The following is a 13,035-nucleotide window of genomic DNA, read 5'->3' as shown; positions in this document are numbered from 1 at the left end:
TTGTTCATGTTATTGGAACACTGCCACGTGATGTAACTGAAGTTCACACCAGGAGCAGAGAGGATGTCAGGTGACCACATCTCTCAGGTAGTACAGTACAGGACATGGAGCAGAGAGGATGTCAGGTGACCACATCTCTCAGGTAGTACAGTACAGGACATGGAGCAGAGAGGATGTCAGGTGACCACATCTCTCAGGTAGTACAGTACAGGACATGGAGCAGAGAGGATGTCAGGTGACCACATCTCTCAGGTAGTACAGTACAGGACATGGAGCAGAGAGGATGTCAGGTGACCACATCTCTCAGGTAGTACAGTACAGGACATGGAGCAGAGAGGATGTCAGGTGACCACATCTCTCAGGTAGTACAGTACAGGACATGGAGCAGAGAGGATGTCAGGTGACCACATCTCTCAGGTAGTACAGTACAGGACATGGAGATGGGAATGGATCCCTGTGGGCAATCACACATGAACGCAAGCAATCACGCACACACACGTGACATGTTGCTCTAACAGGGTGCCAGTTCAATGTGACTAGATGTTGCTCTAACAGGGTGCCAGTTCAATGTGACTAGATGTTGCTCTAACAGGGTGCCAGTTCAATGTGACTAGATGTTGCTCTAACAGGGTGCCAGTTCAATGTGACTAGATGTTGCTCTAACAGGGTGCCAGTTCAATGTGTTTTCTAGTTCTGCCCCAGTGCTCGCCAGGTGTGCATTTCACCCACACACACACACACACACACACACACACACACACACACACACACACACACACACACACACACACACACACACACACACACACACACACACACACACACACACACACACACACACACGTGGATGTCAGGGGGATGACGATCTTGACAAGACATGACTGAACCCAATGCCCTGTAGGCTGCAGCAGTGACGGGGGAGAGGAGAGTGTGTTGGGGGAGGAACGCGGGAGAGGGGAGACGGGTCTGCCCTGTGTGGGGTGATGCAGAACAGGTGGACAGATACGGGTTGACACTAAAAGGAGTGACACAAACACCTACAAAACGTTCTGCTGTGGGTTACGAGGATAAGTCCATGCACACGTCTTGTCCTTCACATCGTTATGAGGCATCTCTCCTGTGCCTCAATTATACAGAGGTTTCCCTGCAGCTCAAATGAAACTTTATCTCTCTCTGTTTCTAACAGTGTATTATTCAGTATTTACATTCAGTTGGTCTGTGAAGCCTTACATCTAAACCTTGAACACACAATGATCAGGGATACCGACTGTGTTGCAATTATACTTTGAAGATGAGCACAGTGCAAACATCACACACATTGCCTGCCAGTTCATCTTGCTCTCAATAAACAACACAACGTACATACTTTCCTGTGGCTTTGAGCTGGTGTAGGGAAACAGATGCCCTGACTGGCTGCATGGATACAGCAGGCCTCACTCACACTCTCTCTTCTTCTCCCCTCCTCCCCTCTTCTTTCCTCCTCCCCTCCCCTCCTCCCCTCCCTTCATCTCTTCTCCCCTCCTCTCCTCTCCACTTCTCCCCTCTATTCATACCCCTTGACCTATTCCACATTTGGTTATGTTACAGCCTGAATTCAAAATGTATTAAATTGTTTTTTAGTTTTTTACCCATTTACACACAATACCCCATAATGACAAAGTGAGAACATGTTTTTAGAAATGTTTACAAATGTATTGAAAATGAAATATTATCTAATTTACATAAGTATTCACACCCCTGAGTCAATACATGTTAGAATCATCTCTAAGAGCTTTGCACACCTGGACTGTAGAATATTTGCACATTATTCTTTTTTTTATTATTCAAGCTCTGTTAAATTGGTTGTTGATCATTGCTAGACCGTCTTGACATTGTTTTTAAAGCCAATTTAAGTAAAAACTTACTAGGCCACTCAGGAACATTCAGTGCAGTCTTGGTAAGCAACTCCAGCATATATTTGGCCTTGTGTTTTAGGTTATTGTCCTGCTGAAAGGTAAATTTGTCTCCCAGTGTCTGTTGGAAAGCAGACAACCAGGTTTTCCTCTCGGATTGTGCCTGTGCATTTATTTTTATCCTAAAAAACTCCCTAGTCGTTGCCGATGACAAGCATACCCATAACATGATGCAGCCACCAACATGCTAGAAAATATGAAGAGTGGTACTCAGTGATGTGTTGTGTTGGATTTGCCTTAAACATAACACTTTTTATTCAGGACATAAAGTACATGTCTTTGCCAATTTTTTTGCAGTTTTACTTTAGTGCCTTATTGCAAACAGGATGCATGTTTTGGAATATTTGTATTCTGTACAGGCTTCCTTCTTTTCACTGTCATTTAGGTTAGTATTGTGGAGTAACTACAATGTTGTTGATCCATCCTCAGTTTTCCCATATTGCAGCCTTAAACTCTAACTGCTTTAATGTCACCATTGTCCTCATGGTGAAATCCCTGAGAGGTTTCCTTCCTCTCCGGCAACTGAGATAGGAATTTTGTATTGACTGGGTGTATCGATACACCATCCAAAGTGCAATTAATAACTTCACCATGCTCAAAGGGATATTCAATGTCTGCTTTTTTTTGGAAAACCTTCCTGTCTTCGTGGTTGAGTCTGTTTGAAATTCTCTGCTCAACTGATGGGTACAGAGATTAGGTATTCATTCAAAAATCATGTTCAACACTATTATTGCACATGCAACTTATGTGACTTGTTAAGCAAATATTTACTTCTGAACTTATTTAGGCTTGCCATAACAAAGGGGTCAAATACTTATTGACTCAAAGACATTTCAGCTTAATTTTTATTAATTAGTACAAATTTCTAAAACATAATTCCACTTTAACATTATGGGGTGTTGTGTTTATGCCAGTGACACCAAATCTCAATTTAATCAATATAAAATTCAGGCTGTAACACAAAATGTGGAAAACGTCAAGGGGTGTTAATACCTTCTGAAGGCACTGTAATGTAATAAACAGATGATTTATAGTGTTTTATTCTTAATACTCTGTAAAAACACTGTCACGTTCACTAGCTTCAAACTCCCGATCATAAATAAACCAAGGCGCAGCGTGCATGGAATCCCACATCTTTTAACAAAGATGAAACTCACCAAACAGGTGAAAACCAAAACATGCCGTTCTGCGCTGCTCACAGGTAACTACACAAAAACAAGATCCCACAATCACAGGTGGGAAAAGGCTGCCTAAGTATGATTCCCAATCAGAGACAACGATAGACAGCTGCCTCTGATTAGGAACCATACTGGCCAAAAAACAAAGAAACAGACAACATAGAATGCCCACCCCACATCACACCCTGACCTAACCAAATAGAGAAATAAAACAGCTCTCTAAGGTCAGGGCGTGACAAACACATTGTGAATAGATTTGAAAATGTGTTAAAAATAAACTGGTAATTTAACATAACAAAACAAATCAACACAAAATGTTGTCAAAAAAATGTATCATTTCAAAAGTACGTTTAAGTAGTGATAATGTTTAAGGATTTTATATCATATTAAACATTGTACAATTTTATGAAATATTTGTTTTAATGCAATATATTTGACATTTGTGTATGTGTTCAGATTTTATTGTGCATAGATGACAATGTAAATTATTTATTGTTTTAATTATGAATTTGACCACATCTAGAACCCTTCCGATGGCTAGTTACCTTTGTGTGATTTACAATTTAAAATGGCAAAGACTTAAAAATGATGACAATCTGTGGTAAATTCATATGGTACCACATACAACAACATGCGTGGATAATAATGTGAAATATTTATTTGTATTCATTGTTTTTATCAGACAATAATGTACTGTAATTAGACAAATAAATCACACCTACATCATCTGCCCAAAGATCAATGCAACTAATGTATTTTCCCAAACCCAAAGCCAATCAACAAACAGTATGATGTGTCAGATGATCATTACATTTAGTAGATTTTCCAACCAGAAATTGTTCCAATATTGCATATACAGTGTACTGTCTATACCAAATTGTTCTGCTTTTTTCTTTGAAAAAAAGGCGAGACTAGAATATATCTGAAAATTACTGATTATATCAAAAATCTTTAGTTAGAAACCAAATATAGCCACCAAATGTAAGAAATAAACAGCAATAAAAACATTTGACCATGTCTGTCACGCCCTGACCATAGAGAGCCATTGTTTCTCTATGGTGAAGTAGGTCAGGGCGTGACTGGGTGGTATTCTAGTTTATTATTTCTATGTAGGGTTCTAGGTTATTATTTCTATGTTGGTGATTTGTATGATTCCCAATTAGAGGCAGCTGGTAATCGTTGTCTCTAATTGGGGATCATATTTATGTAGCTGTTTTTCCCACCTGTGTTTGTGGGATATTGTTTTGTGCATGTGCATCACTTAGTCACGTTTCGTTTATTGTTTTGTGCTGTTCACTTAAATAAAATATGTGGAACCCAGCTCACGCTGCACGTTGGTCCGAGTATGCTTCCAGTTTGTACGACTAGCGTGACTATGTCACCTTTAAATCTGAGTAATTTTGTTTTCATGAATTAAGGAAATACTCCATTTCTTTATCAAATGTTTGTCAGTCAGCCTACCTCAGTTACCCCTCCAGCTACAGTATACCCTCCACCCCCCCTTAGACAGAGCCAAAAACATCATCCTCCTCAGCAGGAGAAGACAGAAAGTGAAAGTCTACCTATACATAAACAAATAAGAATAATCCTCAAATTAAAGATCTTGGCTGAATAAACAATACCAGTGAGTGAAAGATTACGTTTGCCATTGGTTTAATGCAGATCAATGGTGTGCACCACTTTTAGAACAATGGAAATTCAACACCATTATTAAACATATTTCGCCATAGAAACAGCCAGGCGTAGTGCGGTGTGTGTGCGGTGTGTGTGTTGAACCATGAGGATCTCTTGTTGCAACTCCCCTCGCTGCCTGATGCATTACGTTTCATCCAGCCATCTAATTATTCCCTCAGAAACCTGAAATTTGAAGATACAAAAGAGCGTCCCTATCTGTCACTGAGTGCCATTGATCTTATTGAAACAAAATGTGGGTGTAGAGGAAACCCAATATAACTCCATGCCATTGAATTCCACACAGCATTATTCACCAACAGAATTGACAGGTTTCCCTGAGACGTTCCTTTTAATCTTCAACTGTTGTTCAAGAAGAGAAAAAAACGACACTCCAGGCTTTTCTCCTTTTTCCATATTTGCAAGGAGGTTAACAACAAGGCTATTGAAGTAGGGAGAAAAAAATACCATTCCATATAACTTGATTATTAACATTGAGAAGGGGAAGACAGGTGTATGCTGTGTATTACAGGTGTATGTGTTGTATTACAGGTGTATGCTGTGTATTACAGGTGTATGTGTTGTATTACAGGTGTATGCTGTGTACTACAGGTGTATGTGGTGTATTACAGGTGTATGTGGTGTATTACAGGTGTTGTATTACAGGTGTATGTGTTGTATTACAGGTGTATGCTGTGTATTACAGGCGTATGTGGTGTATTACAGGCGTATGTGGTGTATTACAGGTGTATGCTGTGCATTACAGGTGTATGTGGTGTATTACAGGTGTATGCTGTGTATTACAGGTGTATGTGGTGTATTACAGGTGTATGTGGTGTATTACAGGTGTATGTGGTGTATTACAGGTGTATGCTGTGCATTACAGGTGTATGTGGTGTATTACAGGTGTATGCTGTGCATTACAGGTGTATGTGGTGTATTACAGGTGTATGCTCTGTATTACAGGTGTGTGAATTAATAACTGTCGGGCTGTCTTATTCAATGTAAAAAATAGACCTTAAGGTCATAATTGTAATACACATTTTCATGATATTGTGTGTGTGTGTGTGTGTGTGTGTGTGTGTGTGTGTGTGTGTGTATGTGTGTGTGTGAGAGAGAGAGAACGAGAGAGAGCAAGAAGAGAGATGGAGCGCAAGAGAGAGCATGTGTGTATGTCTCCGGTGATGGATGTGGGCAGCTCAACCAGTTATTTCTGTAATGATCAGAGTATAGTAAACATTAGGATAACATATAGGCTAGGTAGAGCTGTATTAAGAGCAAATGTATAATATGAGCTCTAAACAGTTTTAGTAGGCCTATGACCCACAGAGACTCTCGAATGACCTGGATCTAATCTAGGAATAGAAGCAGGGCATCTTTGTGATGAGGGAGTTATAGTTACACTGCCCAGGCTCAGATCAACTTTCAACTCTCTAAAGCCTAAATGACTGTTACATTTGATTTCGCTTTTTACTAGTCTACCTTTGAAAGATGCCCCTGAAGAGCCCTTCCAAAAAAAAAAAAAGATGTATATATTCCCGCAACCCGCGGTATTTGACAGTTCCCCTCTATTTTATGACATTTACCCCGCCCCTTCGCTCCGGGAATCCTGGGTTGTTTACATGACCGCCACGGGTCAGGAATGGTAAGGAGCTGACGGACTCTTTCTCAACACATAACTAGCTAGCTACCTATTCAACGATTAGAGATCTTCTGTTTTAGCGCACAGGGAAACGCGACTGCAGCACGACTTTGGATTGGAAAAGTAAGCCCCAAAGCAAAGACAACCGCCATCACCACCAGAAGAAGACCGAAGGGATAGTGAGGCTCCCACTTCCTGGTAAGAATGCAGAAGTAAAGATAGCAAACTTCTGCCAAAGACAGAACTAACTAGCCAGCTATTGTTAGCTACTTTCCAGCGTCCATACCTCTGCCACATGTGCAAGTTAGCTAGCTAGGAAGAGAAGCTAATTTATGACTAACTTGAAAATACGCTCCGGAAAGTTTTAGCAAACAAGACGAAAGCAGTGCTACTTGTTTCCATCGTGCTGTAGTTAGCTAACGTTAGCCCGCTAGCAATCCAGCTGTTTTCTAAAGTTTATCTTGCGAATTAGCGCGTTGCTATATTCTCCACTGTGAACAGTGTTATTTTAGCTAGTTAGGTATGTTGTTTAATAATGTGCACAGCCAGCTAATAGTTAACGTTTTGTCGTCAGTTTAGCAAAAGTCGTACAAATATTGTTGATTTTTCCAAACTTTTTGTCAGCCTGTCCTGGATCAGTTTCGTTTCTCCAGTCTGAAATGAGAATGGAAATGTGGGCTGATTTCAGAACAGTGAACGTCAATATGCTGCTATGAATGAGCTGATTTGTAGCTAGCTAATGTATTTTGAATGCTAGCTATGTCAAGTCTTGTTCTTGATACCTACAATTCCGTACTGAGAAGAGGTACTGGAATAGCTGCTCTCTGCTGCCTTGTTTCACAAATTGTTGAGTAGTTTATGGTGTGAGATCACAACTGTGAAGATTCTGTAAAGATTAACACATTATCTGTTTAACTCTGACACTCAAGATGACACGCATGCTTTGTCTACTCTAGACCCATATGGTAGAGGTTGAACTTGAGTTAATGTGGGCCTATTGCCACAGAACAAACACCATATTGTGTCTTGTACTAGATTGAGAACGATGCTCTCACCTCACAGCTCACGCTGCCATTGTTTTCACAGCCCAATATCTCTCAGCTCTGTACCATCAGTTGCCCAGAACAGAACACAGCCACAGATGATTCAGGAGTGACTGAGTTGACCTAATTATTACTCAACCTCCTGTTGCCACATCCCCTCTCCATCAAAAACAACAGAGAGAGTAGTTACTCTCACTCAGCTAGGTGATGGAGATGAGATCAGTGCCTGTCTCTCTGAAGTACAGTATCAAGGATCTAGTCAGGAACCTGATGGATGATCAGTCAATGGCAGCCAAAAGCTGGCTGCATCAAACAGGGCTGAGCGTCAACGGGTTGTAGCGTTTAGGCAGGGCCGCCTGCCAGTAACCTTGTTTTTGATTGCTGATGAGACGTGAATTGTTTTTGACAGCCTTTGGCGAAATGTCATGATTTGTTGCATTGTAAACTAGGTTATGCTTTTGTTGTTGTGGCATCTAGGCTATGAATCTGTCTGGCAGAGGCCTATCTCAGTATGTCTCATATTTGACATTGTAACAGTTTACTTCATTGGAGTTATGCTCTTACATTGTATCTGCTTTATCTAAATATGTGAAATTGAAATCTTATTTATATACATGTATAATATTTAACAAAATGAAATGGCTACACTACAGCCATCTTTGTGGCGAATTCTGTGAATCCATGCGCGTCGCCTCTAGTGTGGAAATGCCTTAGTTATTCGGCACATTGGAATTTACAAAATATCTCAGTCCTTTGACAGTTTCCTGTTTGTAGCCGAGCAGCCAGGCTCCCGTATCGTATTCAAGATGGGATGTGACATTTGTCATCTGACCACTTTTACAGTCATCATGCCCCTGGGGATTTTACAAAGAACAAAAAAAAAAAAAAGTGTTTTCTCTATCTTAAAGCACGTTTGATGAGGAAGTCTCCCCAGGCTATTTTTTGAGCTACATTAAATTCTTCCTTTTTGCATAATGTCAGAGTTTACCCCCCGGCTCAACAGAAAGGATACATACTATGCCTAGGCTACAAGTGAAATGTTTGCTTCCTTTCTTGAACAGAATGTTATTTTTTATTTTTTTTTAAATTGACCAATCTTATTTTGTGCCAAAATTGGCCCCTCCAAAATTGCTCTTCTATCTTATGAAGACCTTTTGGTGGGGTGCTGAGAGCAGGCTGTTTTTACCCCATCAAACAACTAGACTGTCAATATTTCACCTATCTGAGGAACAGGCTTGACTATCATTTCCATTCTATATCTTATGAAGGTCACTGATGTTCACAGATTCAAATATCCTTCGAGGATGCCTTACGGCTCCTGGTTTGATATGAAAGTTCTTCATTTTCTGAAACATTGATCTCTTTCTCATCAAGGTCTGCTGTGCTCTGAGGGAAACTGACTACAAAGACATACAAACAGTAAATTACTGACCTGCGACCCTGTGTAAAGTCTGAGCAGCAGTTGGTGGGCTCCTGGGTTAGCCCAGGCCATGACAACAAGGGCATGGCGATATCGCCTAAAAATCATACCTCTATTTTTTTCCCCAACTTATGGGAAATTTATATATTTATATATTTATTTATTAAAGGTCAAATACACTGCATTTCAAACAGTCAGGAATAATCTACTGAAATCATGGTTTGTGAAATTATACCTAGGCTAAATATAAGCCTCCCACCATTAGACCCACTAATCAGTTACTTATTTTATAAAAATAGCTTAACCTGCTTTTTTTGGCCGTAATCACTGATCTGGTGTTCAGGTCTGTCTATGAAAAATACCCTTTTTGTTTACATTTTAACCAGCACAATACACATCCACTAATAATGACTAACTTCTTTAGTGTCAGGCATTCTAGAACATTAACACAGGTCTCATTAACAATCTCTCAAGCACAAGCCCACGTGCTAGTGAGTAGCCAGCTAATCTTTATATTTAAAGTATAGCCAACTTGGATATATTTGCTTGCTATCAAGGTAGAACAGTTAAACTGTTATGAACACACCCTCCTGTCTGTCTCCAACAGTTTGAACAGCATAGCCCATTCACATTTTTTTTAGATGTTGAAATCAAGTGGCCTACGTGGATAAGATGATACTTATTTCTCAGAATGAGAACGAGTTCCCAATTCCTGATATAAATGTGTATTTTTATGCTCATTGCTCATTTTATAAAACACAGATTAAACAGCTAGCTCATAACTGTCTGTTGCTAAAATACTGCTAGTGGTATTTTGAGGATACATTTTACAATCATGTTCATTGATAAAACTACTGTTTTTAGTATTGACTGCTCTGTTCTACATTTTGGGAGTTTTGAGACATAAAAAGGACATTGTTAGAAACATTAAGTTATGAAAGTAAAAGGAATCTCTCAATGTGTTTCGGTGTCCATATGACCGATTTGTGTTGGACCAATCCTCAAATGCAAATTGCGAGTTGAAACTGCTTGTTGTCAGAGAGGAAGATGTGATCTTTCCTCTTTGTTGTTGTGAGTGGAAGGGGGAGGGGCTTGGCGTCTGCGAGTGGGAAGGTGCACAGAAGGAGACGAGACCAAAAAGACAGAACTCTCATAAAAAAAAATAAAAAATACAAACCTCAATTCTTGCAATACAGGCACTAAAACATAATTTCATCGAATTAATTCGATATATCGCCCAGCCCTAATGACAACACAATATCCGCTCTTTACATCACTCCGAAGGGACTCGCACATTGTCACACTGACTGTTATTTAGTATTTTTCAGATAATAGCCCATCTACTTCTGTGTGAAGATATTACAGTATTTTAAAAGATACGTTTATTTTAGCCTATTATATGATTACCAATATTGCCCCAAAGTAGGCCTAATGAGGCTTTGTTGAATGTTAATTAAGATACAGGATATTAGTACAACAGGGTTTTCCTAAATGATTAAGAACGTCTGGTTTTCTGACATTCTAAAATGTAACATAATCCTGGACAGCAGACTAAGCCGTACAGTTTAGACAGGGAAGAGCACCTCATAAATGTCTCTATGCTCAGGCTCATATGATTTCAGTATTTGAACTCTCTTTCTGTATTAGCTTTTATTGCTCACACACGAGCCAGTCCATAGACATATTGTGTATTTCTGTTCTGATCCAGGGCAGCCCTGTGAGCGTGGCCTAGCCCTGTCGTCTGAGTGGCAGCTAAAGCAGAGTTGGCAGATTGTGAACTGTGCTGGAACAGATCGCTCAAAAGCACAAAGTTCCTTTATTGGTTGTTGTGTAGTCCCCCTTCCCTCCACATCTCTTTAGATTATACCAAACACACAAACTACAACTCCCCCAGGATACAGATTCACTTTCATGGAATAATTACAAGATGCTATGTGCCACTGTAAACAGTAGAGCAATGACAGAAACAGTATGCATTTATCATGAGACGAGACAAAAGCAGAATGAATTTGCGCTCTGCATTGCAGAAAAAGAGTGCAGTACATCATTTCAAATGGAGGAGTGTTAACTGTGTCGCTATGGGCGTTTGTTCCAACATCACCGCAAATTAGTCTTGAAGCTCTCACACAGGATTTACAGCAGGAAAGAGCATGTTGACTACAGCGTGTACATTTGTGTGACTGTGTGTGTGTGTGTGACAGACTGTCTGTCTCTGTTTCACTTCCGGCATTTGTGACCAGCCTCGGAGCAGCCTTCGCTGGGTCTCAGGTCCTATGTCTCAGGTCCTGGGGTTCTGGAACCCTTGTCGAGGCATGGAGTTAAGGATTCATAGGAACCCGACTGTTCTGCCCTGCTGCCCTTAAACACCCCCTTTGGTCCTGGGGCTTTCCACTAGCTGGGGCCCCCCTCTGGTTTTGGGGCTCTCCGCTAGCTGGGGCCCCCTTCTGGTTTTGGGGCTCTCCGCTAGCTGGGGCCCCCTTCTGGTTTTGGGGCTCTCCGCTAGCCGGAGCCCCCCTCTGGTCTTGGGGCTCTCCGCTAGCCAGGGCCCCCCTCTGGTCCTGGGGCTCTACGCTAGCCAGGGCCCCCCTCTGGTCCTGGGGCTCTACGCTAGCCAGGGCCCCCCTCTGGTCCTGGGGCTCTACGCTAGCCAGGGCCCCCCTCTGGTCCTGGGGCTCTACGCTAGCCAGGGCCCCCCTCTGGTCTTGGGGCTCTCCGCTAGCCAGGGCCCCCTCTGGGTCTTTTTTTTAATGCACATCCAACTTGGCACAGGAGCTGGACCAAAATATATATTAAAAAATAAAATAAAAAGAGAGTAATATCCACTCTGTTGGCTGCTCCCAGAGGAAACATTATGCATCACATGTAGGCTAAGCTTTTATTAAAGATCCCTTGTGGGCTCTGACAGTAAACACTGAATGCCTGGACATGACTTTTATTCCCCCCCTGCAGTGGGAGAGGAGAAGCTCAGGCGGCCGTGTCCTGCCCTGCAGTGGGAGAGGAGAAGCTCAGGCGGCCGTGTCCTGCCCTGCAGTGGGAGAGGCGAAGCTCAGGCGGCCGTGTCCTGCCCTGCAGTGGGAGAGGAGAAGCTCAGGCGGCCGTGTCCTGCAGTGGGAGAGGAGCTGCTGGGAGCTACAGGCTGGGAGGGAGGGAGGGTGGGCTGTGGAAGCAGCCATGAGGCTGAGGAGCTGGCTCTGGCTCCTTCAGATGTCCTGCCAAGCTGCGGCTGGGAGACGGGAGGCCTCTGCCAGTGTGCTGCGGTCGTGGGGCAGCAAATCAAAATATTTGACAGATGTCTGAAGGCAGGCCCGGGAGCCAGCGGGGTATTTAGCTCTTCTTGAAGGTCTTGGGGTGTTTGTGTGTGTAAAAGCATTATGTGAATGGTGGGGCTACAGTGAACAGGAGCACACATTGGTCAGTACTCAGGACTGTTTGGAGAGCAATTGGTGGGTAAGTCTGGGGGAATGGTGTAGGGCCTAGTGGAGGTGAGTCTGGGGGGGATGGTGTAGGGCCTAGTGGAGGTGAGTCTGGGGGGGGATGGTGTCGGGCCTAGTGGAGGTGAGTCTGGGGGGGATGGTGTAGGGCCTAGTGGAGGTGAGTCTGGGGGGGATGGTGTAGGGCCTAGTGGAGGTGAGTCTGGGGGGGATGGTGTAGGGCCTAGTGGAGGTGAGTCTGGGGGGGATGGTGTAGGGCCTAGTGGAGGTGAGTCTGGGGGGGGATGGTGTCGGGCCTAGTGGAGGTGAGTCTGGGGGGGGATGGTGTAGGGCCTAGTGGAGGTGAGTCTGGGGGGGGATGGTGTAGGGCCTAGTGGAGGTGAGTCTGGGGGGGGTGGTGTAGGGCCTAGTGGAGGTGAGTCTGGGGGGGATGGTGTCGGGCCTAGTGGAGGTGAGTCTGGGGGGGATGGTGTAGGGCCTAGTGGAGGTGAGTCTGGGGGGGATGGTGTAGGGCCTAGTGGAGGTGAGTCTGGGGGGGATGGTGTCGGGCCTAGTGGAGGTGAGTCTGGGGGGGATGGTGTAGGGCCTAGTGGAGGTGAGTCTGGGGGGGATGGTGTCGGGCCTAGTGGAGGTGAGTCTGGGGGGGATGGTGTAGGGCCTAGTGGAGGTGAGTCTGGGGGGGATGGTGTCGGGCCTAG

At 43.1% G+C, this 13,035-nt stretch overlaps 1 protein-coding gene across 2 annotated transcripts in view; it reads left to right on the top strand.

Moving 5' to 3' along the window:
* Positions 1-6,375: 6,375 nt before the first annotated feature.
* LOC106560547 (serine/threonine-protein kinase Nek7) overlaps positions 6,376-13,035 on the top strand; it is a 137,312-nt gene continuing 130,652 nt past the window's right edge. For both annotated transcript variants that reach the window (XM_045687893.2, XM_045687892.2), the window contains exon 1: positions 6,376-6,641. The gene's annotated coding sequence lies outside the window, so the exon portion shown is untranslated. The remainder of the gene's footprint in view (positions 6,642-13,035) is intronic.

This window comes from Salmo salar, chromosome 10 (assembly GCF_965601325.2).
Source record: "Salmo salar chromosome 10, fSalSal1, whole genome shotgun sequence".
In the NCBI taxonomy this organism is placed as follows: Eukaryota; Metazoa; Chordata; class Actinopteri; order Salmoniformes; family Salmonidae; genus Salmo; species Salmo salar.
The sequence above is the reverse complement of the archived record's forward strand: the minus strand, read 5'-3'. Positions and strand labels throughout refer to the sequence as shown.